Here is a 15,444-nt window from a genome sequence, read left to right on the forward strand (position 1 = left end):
AGTCTATAATACAGACTCCTGCAGTATATCTGAATCACCTGAGGATGTCTTATGATACAAGTTCCTGAACCCCCATCTCAGGCATTCTGTTTCATTAAGGCTAGGATTGATCTGGGAAATCTGCATGTTTAAGATCCACATTTTGAGAAACACTAAAATGATATTCATAAAACACCTAACAATACTTCTCACCACACAACTCATATTGTGGCCAAGTCTTTAATATTAGCTTAAATATAAATAATATAAATTATTATATAATATAAATATGTTTTATATAAATATAAAAAATAAAAACAAATATAAATATAAATAATATCCATGCTGCTTTCTTTATGAAGCTGCTCGTGAATCCCATTCCCCAGGCACAAAGCTGGAATCTCTAGTTTTGTGATGGTATAGAATGAAGTGCTAAAGGAAGAAAAGGGGAGAGGGTGGGAGTGAGGTGTCCATGAGTACATAGAGGAGAGTTGGATGTTGGGATGGGATAAGTTGGATATATCTGGAACATTTTATTCTGAAATTTTGTACCTGAGATTGTGCAATGAATTTGAGGTTGTAACAAGAGTTGGAATCAGAATCAACAAGTAGCAACAATAATTTTTCCTGTGATTCACTTAAGCAGTAAAATCTAACCACATATTTGTCATGTATAGGGGAAAAAAAATACCAGCCATTTTATTAGAGTGTAGGAAGGAAACAAAATGGCTACCCTTAAGACCAATTGTCTGTGTGCAGTGAGAAAGGAGACATCATTCAGTGAGGTGACTTAGAAAGAATACACATAGATAGTGAATAGGCAATTGTAACTGAAAAATTCTCAGCTTTGAACTGTGAGAGATTAATACAAGAGATTAAGTTGGGAATAGAGCAAATGTGTAAGAGAGGTGCGAGTTGGGAATTGACAAGACGTGAGTAGAGTGGAGGCCAACAAAAGTAAAGTCATTAAGTGATAGAAATGGGATTCAAACATACATCTATATTATTCCAAACAGCAAGGTATGAACATTTATATCACTGTTCTTACAGTTAGTGGAAATAAGAGTCCCTACATTTAAAAGCACAGTTTCTCAACTGCCACTCCTAGAAGTTCTTATTTAATAGGTTTGATGTGGGGCCTGAGAGTCAACATTTTAATAATCACACCAGCTGATTAGGTTGCAGGTGGCCCCTAGGATTGTCTTTCAGAAACACTAATATAGTTATTTCTTACTTCTTAAAGATTGTATCTGCTATCTTGTTACCAGTCATGAGATTTATAATTATAGACATCATACTTAAGACACATATAATATGCTTTGGTTCCATTTGTTCTTTCTGCCAAAGGTGGCTATTAATGTACTTGAAAAGTATCTGTCTTTGAAAAAGTAAACATCTTGTTTGTAGTTCAAACAATGAAAATAATAAAACGAGGACTTCAGATGTTTAGAAAAATATATACAAACTAGAAGGGTTTCCACCTTGGCAAAGACTTAAAGCTGAAAAATGGATTGAGGAATGTGAGTTGCCTAAATTGCTGCAAGTCTCAGTGACACCCATAGGCTCAAAGTAAAGGAATGAAGAAAAATCTACCAAGCAGACAGAAAACAGAAAGCAAGGGTTGCTATCCTAATTTCAGACAAAACAGACTTTAAACCAACAATCATTTTTAAAAATCACAAAGGATGGCATTACATAATGGCAAAGGGTTCAATTCAACAAGAAAATCTTCCTAAATATATATGGATCTAACACAGGAGCACTCAGATTCATAAAATAAGTTCATAGAGACATATGAAGATATTTAGATAACCACACATGGAGTGAAGTGGGAGACTTCAACACTCCACTGAAAGTACTAGACAGATTATTGAGGCAGAAATCTAACAAAGATATTCTGGACCTGAACTTAGTATTTGACCAAATAAAACTAACAGACATCTATAGAACTCTCTGCCTAAAAGGAACAAATTACACATTCTTCTCATCTTAACATGGCACATACTCTAAAATCAAACACACAATTGACCATAAGACAATTCTCAGCAAATGCAAAAAAAAAAAAAAAAATTAGAAAAACAAAAAAACATAATAAAAGTCCCCAAGTTATACCAACCACACTGTGGTGCTACAGCACACACACACACACACAAAATAGAAATCAATGCTGAGAAAATTGTTCAAAACCATACAATTACATGGAAAGCAAACAACCTGCTTCTGAATGACTTTTCCATAAACAAGAAAATTAAGGCAGAAATCAAGACTTTTTGATTTATTAATTCAAAAATAATTTAATAAGCAAATGTAAAACATACCAGGATGTCTGGGTCACAGCCAAGGCAATGTTGAGGTAAAACTTTGTAGCGCTAATTCCCACATCAAAAAGTTAGAAAGCTGTCAAATTAACAATCTAACATCACACATAGAAGAAATAATAACAAAAAAGCAAATGAACCTCAAAGGTAGCAGAATAAATAACTGAAATCAGAGCTAATCTGAATGAAATGAAAATGAAAAAAAAAGTTCAAAAGATCAATGAAACAAGAAGTTGGTATTTTTAAGGTGTAAATAAGATTGACAGACCACTAGCCAGACAAATAAAGAAAAACAAAAGACTGAAAAGCCAAATAAACCTAATCAGAAATGACAATTCTGTTAGCACCAATGGCACAGTATGTTTTTAAAAATAGAGACTAGTAAGAACACCTCTATACACAAAAGCTAGAAAGCCTAGAAAAAAAATGATGAATTATTTGAAACATACAACTTCCTAGTAAAAAACTGAATCCCTGAATAGGCCAATAATGAGTTTCAAAATTGAATTAGTAATAAAAAGTCTACCAACCAGAAAATGCTCAGTGTCAGATGGATTCACAAAGAAACTTTTACCAGATGTATAAAGAAGGGCTGGTACCATTTCTACTAATACAATTCCCAAGAAATTGAGAAGTGGGGACTCCTCCCTTATGCATTTTTTGAGGCGGCCAGCATCATTCTGCTGTCAAAAGCTAGCAGAGACATAATAGCAGCAAGAAGAAAATGTCAGGCCAATAGCCTTGATGAACATAAAAGCAAATGTCCTTAACAAAATCCTAGCAAACTGAGTGCAGCAGAACATCAGAAAGCTAATCCACCATGATTGAGTAGGCTTTATGCCTGGGATGCATTGTCGGTTCAACATACACAAATCAATAAATGTTATTCCTCCTATGAACAGAAGTAAAAACAAAAAACACATGATCATCTCAATAGATGCAGGAAGTGCTTTTGCTAAAATTCAACATTTTTTCATGCTAAAAACCCTCAACAAACTAGGCATTGAAGGAACATACCTCAAAATAATAAGAACCATCTATAACAAACCCACAGCCACCATCATATTGAAGAGGCAAAAGCTAGAAGCATTCTTCCTGAGAGCTGGAACAAGAGAAGGGGGCTCACTCTCCCTACCCCTATTCAATACAGTACTGGAAGTGCTAGCCAGAGCAATCAGGCAAAATAAAGAAAGAAAAGGAATCCAAACAGAAAGAGAGGAAGTCAAACTATCCCTGTTTGCAGAAGCTATGGTTCTATACCTAGAAAGCCTCATAGCCTCTTCCCAAAAGCTTCTAGATGTGATAAACAACTTCAGCAACTTTCTCGGATAGGAAATTAGTGTGTAAAAATGAGTGGCTTTTCTATGCACCAACAATGTCCAAGCTGAAAGCCAAACAAAGAATGCAATCTGATTCACAATAGCCACAAAAAGAATCAAATACCTAGGAATACAGCTAATCAGGGAGGTGAAAAATTTCTACAATGAGAATTACAAAACACTGCTGAATGAAATCAGAAACAACACAAATAGAAAACTTTCCATGCTCATGGATAGAAAAAATCAATGTTGTTAAAACTGCCATAGTACCCAAAGCAGAAGCAATTTACAGACTCATTGCTATTCCTATCAAACTGTCAATGACATTGTTCACATAATTAGAAAAAAAAAACTATTCTAAAATTAATAGGGAACCAAAACAAAAAAAACAAACAAAACAACAACAAACCTGAATAGCCAAAGCAATCCTAAGCAAAGAGAACAAAGAGAGAGGCATCACACTACCCGACTTCAAACTATACTGTAAGGCTAGAGTAAGTCAAACAGCATTGTACTGGTGCAAAAACAGACACATAGACCAATCAAGCAGAATAGAGTCCAGAAATAAAGCTGCACGCCTACAGCTATCATATCTTCAACAAAATTGACAAACATAAGCAATAGGGAAAGGACTCCCTATTCTATAAATAATACTTGGATGACTGGGTAGTGATCGCAGAAGACTGAAACTGTACCAGTTTCTTAAACCACATATGAAAATTAACTAAAGATGGATTAAAGATGTAAATTTGACACCTAACCCTATAAAAATCCTTGAAGATAAGCTAGGAAATATTATTCTGTACATTGGCCCTGGCAAAGATTTCATGACAAAGACTCCAAAAGCAATTGCAACGAAAACAAAAATTGACAAATGGAACTTACACTAAAGAGCTTCTGCACAGCAAAGGAAACTATCGACAGAGTAAGCAAACAACCTAAGGAATGGAAGAAAATATTTGCAAACTATGGATCCGGCAGAGGTCTAATATCCAGAATCAATAAGGAATTTGAAATAATCAACAAGCAAAAATTAAACAACCTCATTAAAATGTGGGCAAAGGATATGAACAGACATCTTTCAAAAGAGACATAGATGCAGCCAAAAAGCATATAAAAATACTCAACAATATTCATCATTATAGAGATCCAAATCAAAACCAATGCGATGCCATCACACAGCAGTCAGAATGGCTATTATTAAAAAGTCAAAAAATAACAGATGCTAGCAAGGTTGCAGAGAAAAGGTAACACTTATACGTTGCTGGTGGGAATGTAAATTAGTTCAGCCATTGTGGAAACAGTTTGGTAATTTCTCAGAGAACTTAAAACAGAACTACCATTTGACCCAGCAATCCCATTATTGAGCATATGCTCAAAAGAATATAAATTGTTCTACCATAAAAATGCATGCATTTGTTTATTTATTGCAGCATTATTCCCAATAGCAAAGACACGGAATAAACCTAAATTCCCATCAATGGTAGATTACATAAAGTTAATGTGGTTCATATATACCATGGAATACTACACAGCAATGAAAATAATGAGATCATGGCTTTGACAGCAACATGGATGGAGCTGGAAGCCATTATCCTGAGCAAATTAATGCAGAAACAGAAAGCTAAATATTGCATGTTCTCACTTTTAAGTGGGAGCAAAACAATGAGTACACATTAACACAAAGAAGGGAACAGCAGACACCAAAGTCTTATTGAGGGTATAGCCTGGTGGAAGAATGAGGATCAAAAAACTACCTGGGAGGAGGGTGAGGATCAAAAAGCTACCTGTTGAGTTCTGTCCTTATTACCTGGGTGACAAAATAATCTGTATACCAAACCTTCATGACACACAATTTACTTACGTAACAAACCTGCATATGCATCCTGACCCTAAAAGAAAAGCTTAAAAAAGACAAAGTAAATGAATAAATATATAAATAAATTGCTACAAGTCTAGTGAGCAAATCTGTTATCTCAAAGAAATAGAAAAAGTTTCCTAAAGCATTGATCCTCAAAATTATTTTAACAAATGAATGGTTGCCACTTTCTTGTGCTTTCAGTTTATGACTTCTTTAATGTATTTTAAAATACAAAACAAATATGTGCATTAATATATGGAAAGTAAATAGCAAACTTGTATTTTAAAGGTTTTGGTGCATTTGTCTTTGTCTTTGTTGCTGCTGCTTTTGAAGTCTGAATCACGGATCCCTTGCTAGATTAATGTACAGAAATTTTTTCCCTAGGGTTTCCTCCAGTATTTGTACAGTTTTAGGTCTGACATTTAAGTCTTTTATCCATCTTGAGATTATATTTGTACATGGTGACAAATAGGGGCCCAGTGTCATTCTGTTGCCTATGTCTAGCCAATTTTCCAAGGACCATTTATTGGAATGGGTGTCAGTAATTACCCCAGTGCATGCCCTTTGTCTGTCTAAGCTCACTTAACTATGAATATGTGGCTTTATTTCTGGGTTATTTTTATACTAGTACCAATGCCGTTTTGGTTATGATAGCCTTGTAATGTAATTTGGAATCAGGTAATATGATGTCTTCAGATTTATTCTTTTTGCTTAGGATAGCTTTGACTATCTGGGCTCTTCTTTGGTTTTATATGAATTTTAGGATTGTTTTTTCTATTTCTTTGAAAAACGACATTGGTATTTTGATAGGGATTGTATGAATTTTTATATTTTGGGGGGGAAGTATGGTCATTTTAATTATATTGATTCTTCCAGTGCATGAGCGTGGGATGATTTTCCATTTGTTTGTGCCATATATAATTTATTTCATCAGTGTGATGCAGTTTTTCTTGTAGAGATTTTGCACTTCCTTGGTTAAATATATCCTCAGATCTTTTATTTTTTGTACCTATTGTAAATGAAATTGTATTCGTATTTGGTTCTCAGCTAGATAATTATTTGTGTATAGAAATACTACTATTTTTGTACATTGATTTTGCATCCAACTTTACTGGCGTCGTTTATCAAATCTAGGATTATTCTGGAGCAGTTATTAGGATTTTCTAGGTATTAGGTCATATCATAAACAAACAGATAATTTGACTTTCTTTTATGCAATCTTGATGACTTTTATTCATTTGTCTTACTTATTGCTCTAGCCGGGACTTCCAGTACTACATTGAATAGCAGTGGTAAATGTGGACATCCTTGCCGTGTTACAGTTCTTATGGGGAATGCTACCAACATCTCCTCATTCAGTAAGATGTTGACTGAGTTTTTCACTTGTGGCTCTAATTTTTTATTTTTATTTTTATTTATTTATTTGAGAAGGAGTTTCTGTCTGTCGCCCAGGCTGTAATGCAGTGGTGCGATCTCGTCTAACTGCAACCTCTGCCTCCCGGGTTCGAGTGATTCTCCTGCCTCAGCCTCCTGAGTAGCTGGGATTACAGTCGGGGGCCACCACGCCTGGCTAATTGTTGTATTTTTAGCAGAGATGAGGTTTTTTCATGTTGGTCAGGCTGGTCTCGAACTCCTGACCTTGTGATCCATCCACCTCGGCCTTCCAAAGTGCTGGAATTACAGGCATGAGCCCCAGCACCCGGCTCATATGGCTTTTATTATTTTGAGATATGTTCCTTTGATGCCTTGTTTGTTTAGAGTTTTTATCTTAAATAATGCTAAATTGTATAAAACACATTATCTGCATCTACTGAGGTGATAATATGGTTTTTGTTTTTAATTCTATTTATGTCCTGAATCACATTTATTAATCTGTGTATTTTGAACAACACTTGTATGCTGAGAATAAAACCCACTTGATCATGTACTATCTTTTTGAAGTGCTGTTAAATTTGGTTTGCTAATATTTGTTCAGGACTTTTGCATCTTGTTTATCAGTGATATTTGCCTATAGTATTATTTTTGTTGTTGTTTCCTTGCCTGGATTTTGTATCAGGGTAATACTGTCTTTGCAGTATGAGTTAGAGAGAAATCTCTCCTCTTCAATGTTTTTGAACAGTTTCAGTGGAATTTGTACCAGTTTTTCTTTCCGCATCTGATAAAATTTGGCTGTGAACCTGTCTGGTCCTTGTCTTTTTTGTTGTTTGGGGGCGAATTTTTATTTCTGATTTAACCTCACTACTCATTACTGGTCTGTTCAGAATTTCTGTTTCTTCCTGGTTCAATATTGGGTGATTGTATGTTTCCAGGAATTTATAAATTCCCTCTAGACTTTTTAGTTTGTTGGCATAATGATGCTCACTGTAATCTCTGATGGTCTCTATTTCTGTGGTACCAGTTGTAATATCTTTTTTTTTTTTTTTTCTGACTGTGATTGCTAGAATCTCCTCTCTTTTTCTTGGTTATTTTAGCTAGCCATCTTTCAATTTTGTTTATGTTTTCAAAAAAAAAACCAAATTTCAGTTCATTGATCCTTTGTATTGCATTTTCTTCTCAATTTCATTTTGTGCTGCTCTGATCTTTGTCATTTCTTTTCTTCTGCTAGCTTTGGTTTGGGTTTTTTTTTTTTTTTTCTAGTTCCTTGAGGTGTGATATTAGGTTGTCAGTTTGTGATCATTCTATCTTTTTGATATAAACATTTAATGCTATAAGCTTCCCTCTTAACATTGCCTTGGCTACATTCCAGAGATTTTGGAATGCTGTGTCTTGTTTTCATTTGTTTCAATAAATTTTTTAATTGCTTCCTTAATTTTATCATAGACTCAAAGGTCATTCAGAAGCAGGTTGTTTAATTTCCATATCTTTGCATAGTTTTGAGACTTCCTCTTGAAATTTATTTCTACTTTTATTCCATTGTGATCTGACAAAATACTTGATATACTTTTGATTTTTAAAAAATGTGGTAAGACTTGTCTTGTGGTCTAACATATAATCTATTTTGGTGTACTCTCTGTAAATGTCTTTTAGGTCCATTTGGTTTAGAATCCCATTTATATCCAAAGTTTCTTTTTTTGATTTTCTGCCTCAGTGATCTTTTAGTGCTGTCAGTGGGGTGTTGAAGTCTCACACTATTATTCTACCACTGTTTATCTCTTTTCATTGGTCCAGTAGTGTTTGTTTTATGAATCTGTGTGCCAGCGTTGGGTGCATCTATATTTAGGATTGTTATATCTTCTTGTTGAATTGAACCCTTTATCATTATGTAATAACCTTCTTTTGTCTTTTTATTGTTGTTGTTGATTTTAAGACTGTTTTACCTGATATAAGTGTAACTACTCCTGCTTGCTTTTGGTTTTTGTTTGTGTGGAATATCTTTTCCCATCCTTTTACCTTGAGTCTGTAACTGTCTTTATTTGTTGGGTGGGTTTCTTGAAAGCAGCATTTGATTGGGTCTTATTTTTTAATCCATTCAGCCAATCTATATCTTTTAAGTGGAGAATTTGGTCAATTTATATTCTCAGTTAATATTGATGTATGAGATTTTGTTCCTATCATAATGTTAATTGTTACCTACTTTCTTTGCAGTTTCAATTGTGTTATTGCATTATGAGAACTGTGAATTTTATACTTTCATGTGTTTTATGATGGAAAGTATTGCCCTTTAGTTTCCATGTTTAGAAGTCTTTTAAGCATGCCTTGTACTGTAACATTTGCTTGTCTGAGAAAGATGTTATTTCTCCTTTATTTATGAGGCTTAGTTGAGCAGGATACAAACTTGGCTGACTGTTACTTTGTTTAAGAAGACTGCAAATAGAACCCCAATATCTTTGTGCTTATAAGGTTTCTGCTGAGAAGTCTGCTCCTACACTGATAGTATTTCCATTACAGTTTATTAGATGCTTCTCTCTCCCTGCTTTTAGAATTTTTCCTTCATTTGTCTTTGGTTAGTCTGATGACTGTATGCCTCAGTAAAGTTAGTCTTGCACTGTATCTCTCAAGAGTTCTTTGAGATTCTCTTATGTGTATATCTAAATCTCTAGCATGACCAGGGAAGTTTTCCTCAATTATTCCCTCAAATAGATTTCTGAAACTTTGGACTTTTATTTTCTTCTCCTTTGGGATTACCTTGGAATCATAGATTTCAACACCTTACATAATCTCATATTTCTTGAAAACTTGGTTCATTTTTCAAAAACTTCTCTTTATTTTTGTCTGGATGGATTAGTTTGAAACATCTGTCTTCAAGTTCTTTCTTCTGCTTGGTCTAGTCTGTTGTTAAAACTTTCACCTATATTTTATAATCCCTTCAATAAATTATTTTCCAGAAGTTCTGTCTGGGCTTTTATTAAATTTTGGTGTTTTGTAAAATAAATTTTTCATTCATATCCTGAATTGATTTGCATTTTTATGTTGATTTTCAACTTGCCTTTGGATCTCGTTGAGCTTCCTTACAATTCATATTTTCAATTCTATAACAATTCAGAATTTTCATTTTCACTATAATCCATTGCTAGAGAGCTAGTTTAATCCTTTGAGGATGTCATTACATCCTGTTTTTTCATACTGTCAGAAATGTTATGCTGGTTCCTTCTCATTTGGACAAACTATCACTTCCTATTTTTTATTTATTTATTTTTGAGACAGAGTCTGGTTCTGTTGCCCAGGCTGGAGTACAGTGGTGTGATCTCAGCTCACTGCAGCCTCCACCTCCCAGGTTCAAGTGATCCTCCTGCCTCGGTCTCCCAAGTAGATGGGACTACAGGCATATGCAACCACGCTCTGCTAATTTTTGTTCCCAGCAACAGTGTATAAGTGTTCCTTTTTCTCTACAACCTCACCAGCACGTTCTTTTTTTACTTTTTAGTAATAGCCCTCTGACTGCTGTGAAATGCTATCTCATTATGGTTTTGGTTTAAATTTCTCTAATAATCAATGACATTGAGATTTTTTTGTCATATGATTGTTGACTGTATGTTATGTCTTCTTTGGAAAAGTATTCATGTCCTCTGCCCACTTTTTACTGTTTTTTTTTTTTCTTGTAGGTTTGTTTAAATCTACAAGATGGTAGATGCTGCACATTAAACTTTTGTTAGATGTATAGTTTGCAAATATTTTCTCACATTCTGAAGATTGTCTGTTTATTCTGTTGATAGGTTTTTGTTTGTTTGTTTGTTTGTTTTTGCTGTGAAGAAGCTGTTTAGTTAGATCCCATTTGTTAATTTTTGCTTTTGTTTGCAATTAATTTTGGCATCTTCATCATGAAATATTTGCATGTTTCTGTGTCCCAACTGGTATTGCCCAGGTTGTCTTTTAGAGTTTTTGTAGTTTTGGGTTTTACATTGAAGTGTTTGATCATCATGTATTGATTTTTGGATATGGTATTAGGAAGGGATCCAGTTTCATTTTTTTTATGTACGGCTAGCCAGTTATCCCAGCACCATTTACTGAATGGGGAGTCCTTTCCCCACTGTCTGTTTTTGTCACCTTTGTCAAAGATCAGATGGTTGTAGGTGTGTAGCATTATTTCTGTGTTCTCTTGTCTGTTCCATTGGTCTATATGTCTGTTTTTGTGCCAGTACCATGCTGTTTTGGTTACTGTAGCCCTGTAGCATAGTTTGAAGCCAGACAGCATGATGCCTGTAGGTTTGTTACTTTTTCTTAGGATTTCCTTGGCTAGTCAGGCTCTTTTCTGGTTCCATATGAATTTCAAAGTAGATTTTTTTAGTTATATAAAGAATGTCATTGATATTTTGATCGGAATAACATTGATTCTACAAATTGCTTTGGGTATTATGGCCAATACTACAATTTTAATTCTTCCTATCCATGAGCATGGAATTTTTTTTTAAATTTGTTTGTGTCATCTTTCAGTTCTTTGAGTCATGTTTTGTAGTTATCATTGTAGAGATTGTTCACCACTCTGGTTAGGCATATTTTTAACTATTTTATTCATTTTGTGGCAATTGTGAATGAGATTGTGTTCCTGATTTGGCTTTTGACTTGGTTGTTATTGGTTTATAGGAATGCTAGGATTTTTGTACATTGATTTTATATCCTAGGACTTTGCTGAAGTTGTTTATCAGCTTAAGGGACATTTGAACTGAGACTATGGAGCTTTGTAGATATAGAATCCTGTCATTCACAAACAGGGATACTTTGCCATTCTTATTTGGATGCCTTTTATTTCTTTCTTTTGCCTCATTTCTCTGGCCAGCACTTCCAATACTATGTTGAATGGAGGTGGTGAGAGGGCATCCTTGTCTTGTGCCAATTTTCAAAAGGAATGCTTTCAGTTTTGGCCCATTTATTATGATGTTGGTTGTGGGTTTGTCATAGATCACTTTTATTATTTTGAGATATGTTCCTTTAATATCTCATTTACTGAGGGTGTTTAACATGAAGCATTATTAAATTTTATTAAAAGTTTTTTTGCTTCTATTGAGATAATCATTTGGTTTTTGTCTTTGGTTGTATTTATGTGATGAATCACATTTATTAGTTTGCGTATGTTGAACCAACCTTGCATCTTGGGGATAAAGCCTACTTGATTGTGGTGGATAAGCTTTTTGATGTGCTGCTGGATTTTCTTTGCCAGTGTTTTGTTGAGGATTTTTGCATGAATGTTAATCAGGAATTTGGTCTGAAGTTTTCTTTTCTTGTGTCCCTGCCATGTTTTGGTGTCAGGATGATGCTGACCTCACAGAATGAGTTAGGGATTAATCCCTTCTCAATTTTTCTAAATAGTTTTAGTAGAAATGGTACAAGTTTATTGCCTTTTTAAAATCCATTCATCTGTCTACTAACACTGATTGCCTTCACTTTTTGACTACTGTGAATGATTTTGCTATTATTTATTCACTTGAGCTTCTTGAATTTGCATATCCATGTTTTTCTTCTCATTATAATTTTTACCTATTGTTTCTTTAAATAACTTCACTTTCCACTTATCTTTCTTTTTGGAACTTTCATAATAATTATAATGATCTTCTTGATGATGTTCCACATGCCCCTTTGGCTCTGTTCACATTTTATTTATTTATGTATTTATTTATTTATTTATTATTTTTGCTACTCAAACTCAATAATTTCAAGTGACCTGTCTTCACATTTGCTTTGCTTCCTTCCTATCTGAGTATAATATTGAATCCTCTAGTCAAATTTTTGTTTTGTTGTTTGTGTTTTTCAATTCCCAAATTGTTGTTTTATTATATTTTATACATCCTATCTCTGTTGATATTCTCAATTTGTTCATATATTGTTTTCCTTATTTATTTGGTTTGTCCATGTTTTTCTTAGTTTTTTGAGCATACTTAACACAGTTGTTTTAAAGTATTGTCTAAGTGTAAAACTTTTGTCTTCAGGCTTGAGTTTTTGAAATTATTTTGTGCCTTTGAATGGACATGTTTTCCTGTTTCTTGGTATGCTTTATCATTCTCTATTGAAAACTATGCATTTCAAAAAGCAGTCATCTATTCCAGTCTTTGTAGATTGACCCAGAGCAGGTAAAGGCCTTCACTAATCAATCCAATCTTAAGGCTTAAGGTGTTTGTAGGCCTTCATGCATATGAATTTTCTCTGGGAGTCTGTGTGTATATTTTCCAATTCCCTCATTTGTATAGTTGGTTTTAAGTATATTACTTTTCCTAAGAATCTCACCCTTGCTTTTTGTCAGACTATTACCTGTTTGATTCTATTTCTTCCTCAATAATCTCTTGCTTCAGGCATATGCAACTCTATAGTTACCATGTAGTTTTTACAAGCTATGCCTGCTGCTTCCCACTGCTTCCTAAGTCAGAGATTTGACTTAATTGTGGTCATATGAACTTTGAGTTAAGTGATAGAGATACCAAACCATCTGGCAGCCTACAGGCAGTTTAGAAACTTGCTAATACAGTGTGCTCTGCTGTCTCTGGTTTGCAGACAACTAGGGATAGAACCATCACTTCTTATGATTCACATCTCATCATGCTGAAGAGATGGTAGGACAAGGATAAGATAAAAAGCCACAATAGGGTTCCAAGATGGCCAAATAGGAACAGCTCCAGTCTACAGCTCCCAGCGTGAGCAACGCAGAAGATGGGTGTTTTCTGCATTTCCACCTGAGGTACCAGGTTCATCTCACTGGGGCTTGTCAGACAGTGAGTGCAGCCCGTGGAGCAAGGCGGGGCATTGCCTCACCTGGGAAGCACAAGGGGTCAGGGAATTCCCTTTCCTAGGAAAGGGAAACCATGACAGATGGTACCTGGAAAATCGGGACACTGCCACATTAATACTGCACTTTTCCAACAACCCTAGAAAACAGCACACCATGAGATTATATCCCACACCTGGCTCAGAGGATCCTACACCCATGGAGCCTCGCTCACTGCTAGCACAGTAGTCTGAGATCAAACTGCAAGGCTGCAGCGAGGCTCGGGGAGGGACATCCACCATTGCTGAGGCTTGAGTAGTTAAACAAAGTGGCCAGGAAGCTCAAACTGGGTGGAGCCCTCCACAGCTCAAGGAGGCCTGCCTGCCTCTGTAGACTCCACCTCTGGGGGCAGGGCATAGCTGAACAAAAGGCAGCAGAAACTTCTGCAGACTTAAACATCTCTTTCTGACAGCATTGAAGAGAATAGTGGTTCTCCCAGCACAGAGTTTGAGATCTGAGAATAGACAGACTGCCTCCTCAAGTGTGTCCCTGACCCGAGTAGCCATACTGGGAGACACCTCCCAGCAGGGGCTGTCTGACACCTTATACAGCCTAGTGCCCCTCTGAGATGAAGCTTCCAGAGGATGGATCAGGCAGCAACATTTGCCTTTCTGCAATATGTGCTGTTCTTCAGCCGCCGCTGGTGATACCCAGGCAAGCAGGGTCTGGGGTGGACCTCCAGCAAACTCCAACAGGCCTGCAGCTGAGCAGCTGAGGGTCCTGACTCTTAGAAGGAAAACTAACAAACAGAAAGGAAATCCACACCAAAACCCCATCTGTATGTCACCATCATCAAGACCAAAGGTAGATAAAGCCACAAAGATGAGGAGAAACCAGAGCAGAAAAACTGAAACCTCTAAAAATCAGAGTGCCTCTTCTCCTCCAAAGGAACACAGCTTCTTGGCAGCAACAGAACAAAGCTGGATGGAGAATGACTTTGACGAGTTGAGAGAAGAAGGCTTCAGATGATTGGTAATAACAAACTTCTCTGAACTAAAGGAGGATGCTCGAACCCATTGAAAAGGAGCTGAAAACCTTGAGAAAAGATTATATGAATGGCTAACTAGAATAAGCAGTGTAGAGAAGTCGTAAAATGGCCTGATGGAGCTGAACACCATGGCATGAGAATGATGTGATGCATGCACAAACTTCAGTAGCCGATTTGATCAAGTGGAAGAAAGGGTATCAGTGATTGAAGATCAAATGAATGAAATGAAGTGAGAAGATAAGCTTAGAGAAAAAACAGTGAAAAGAAATGAATAAAGCCTCCTCCAAGAAATATGGGACTATGTGAAAAGACCAAGTATATGTCTGATTGGTGTACCTGAAAGTGACGGGGAGAATGGAACCAAGTTGGAAAACACTCTGCAGGATATGATCCAGGAGAACTTTCCCAACCTAGCAAGGCGGGCCAACATTCAAATTCAGGAAATACAGAGAATGCCACAAAAATACGCCTCGGGAAGAGCAACTCCAAGACACATAATTGTCAGGTTCACCAAAGTGGAAATGAAGGAAAAAATGTTAAGGACAGTCAGAGAGAAAGGTCGGGTTATCCACAAAGGGAAGTCCATCGGACTAACAGCGGATATCTCGACAGAAACTCTACATGCCAGAAGAGAGTGGGGGCCAATATTCAACATTCTTTAAGAAAAGAAATTTCAACCCAGAATTTCATATCCAGCCAAACAAAGTTTCATAAGTGAAGGAGAAATAAAATCCTTTACAGACAAGCAAATGCTGAGAGATTTTGTCACCACCAGGCCTGCCCTCCAA

Source organism: Colobus angolensis, unplaced genomic scaffold (assembly GCF_000951035.1).
Source record: "Colobus angolensis palliatus isolate OR3802 unplaced genomic scaffold, Cang.pa_1.0 Scaffold430, whole genome shotgun sequence".
Taxonomy (NCBI): Eukaryota; Metazoa; Chordata; class Mammalia; order Primates; family Cercopithecidae; genus Colobus; species Colobus angolensis.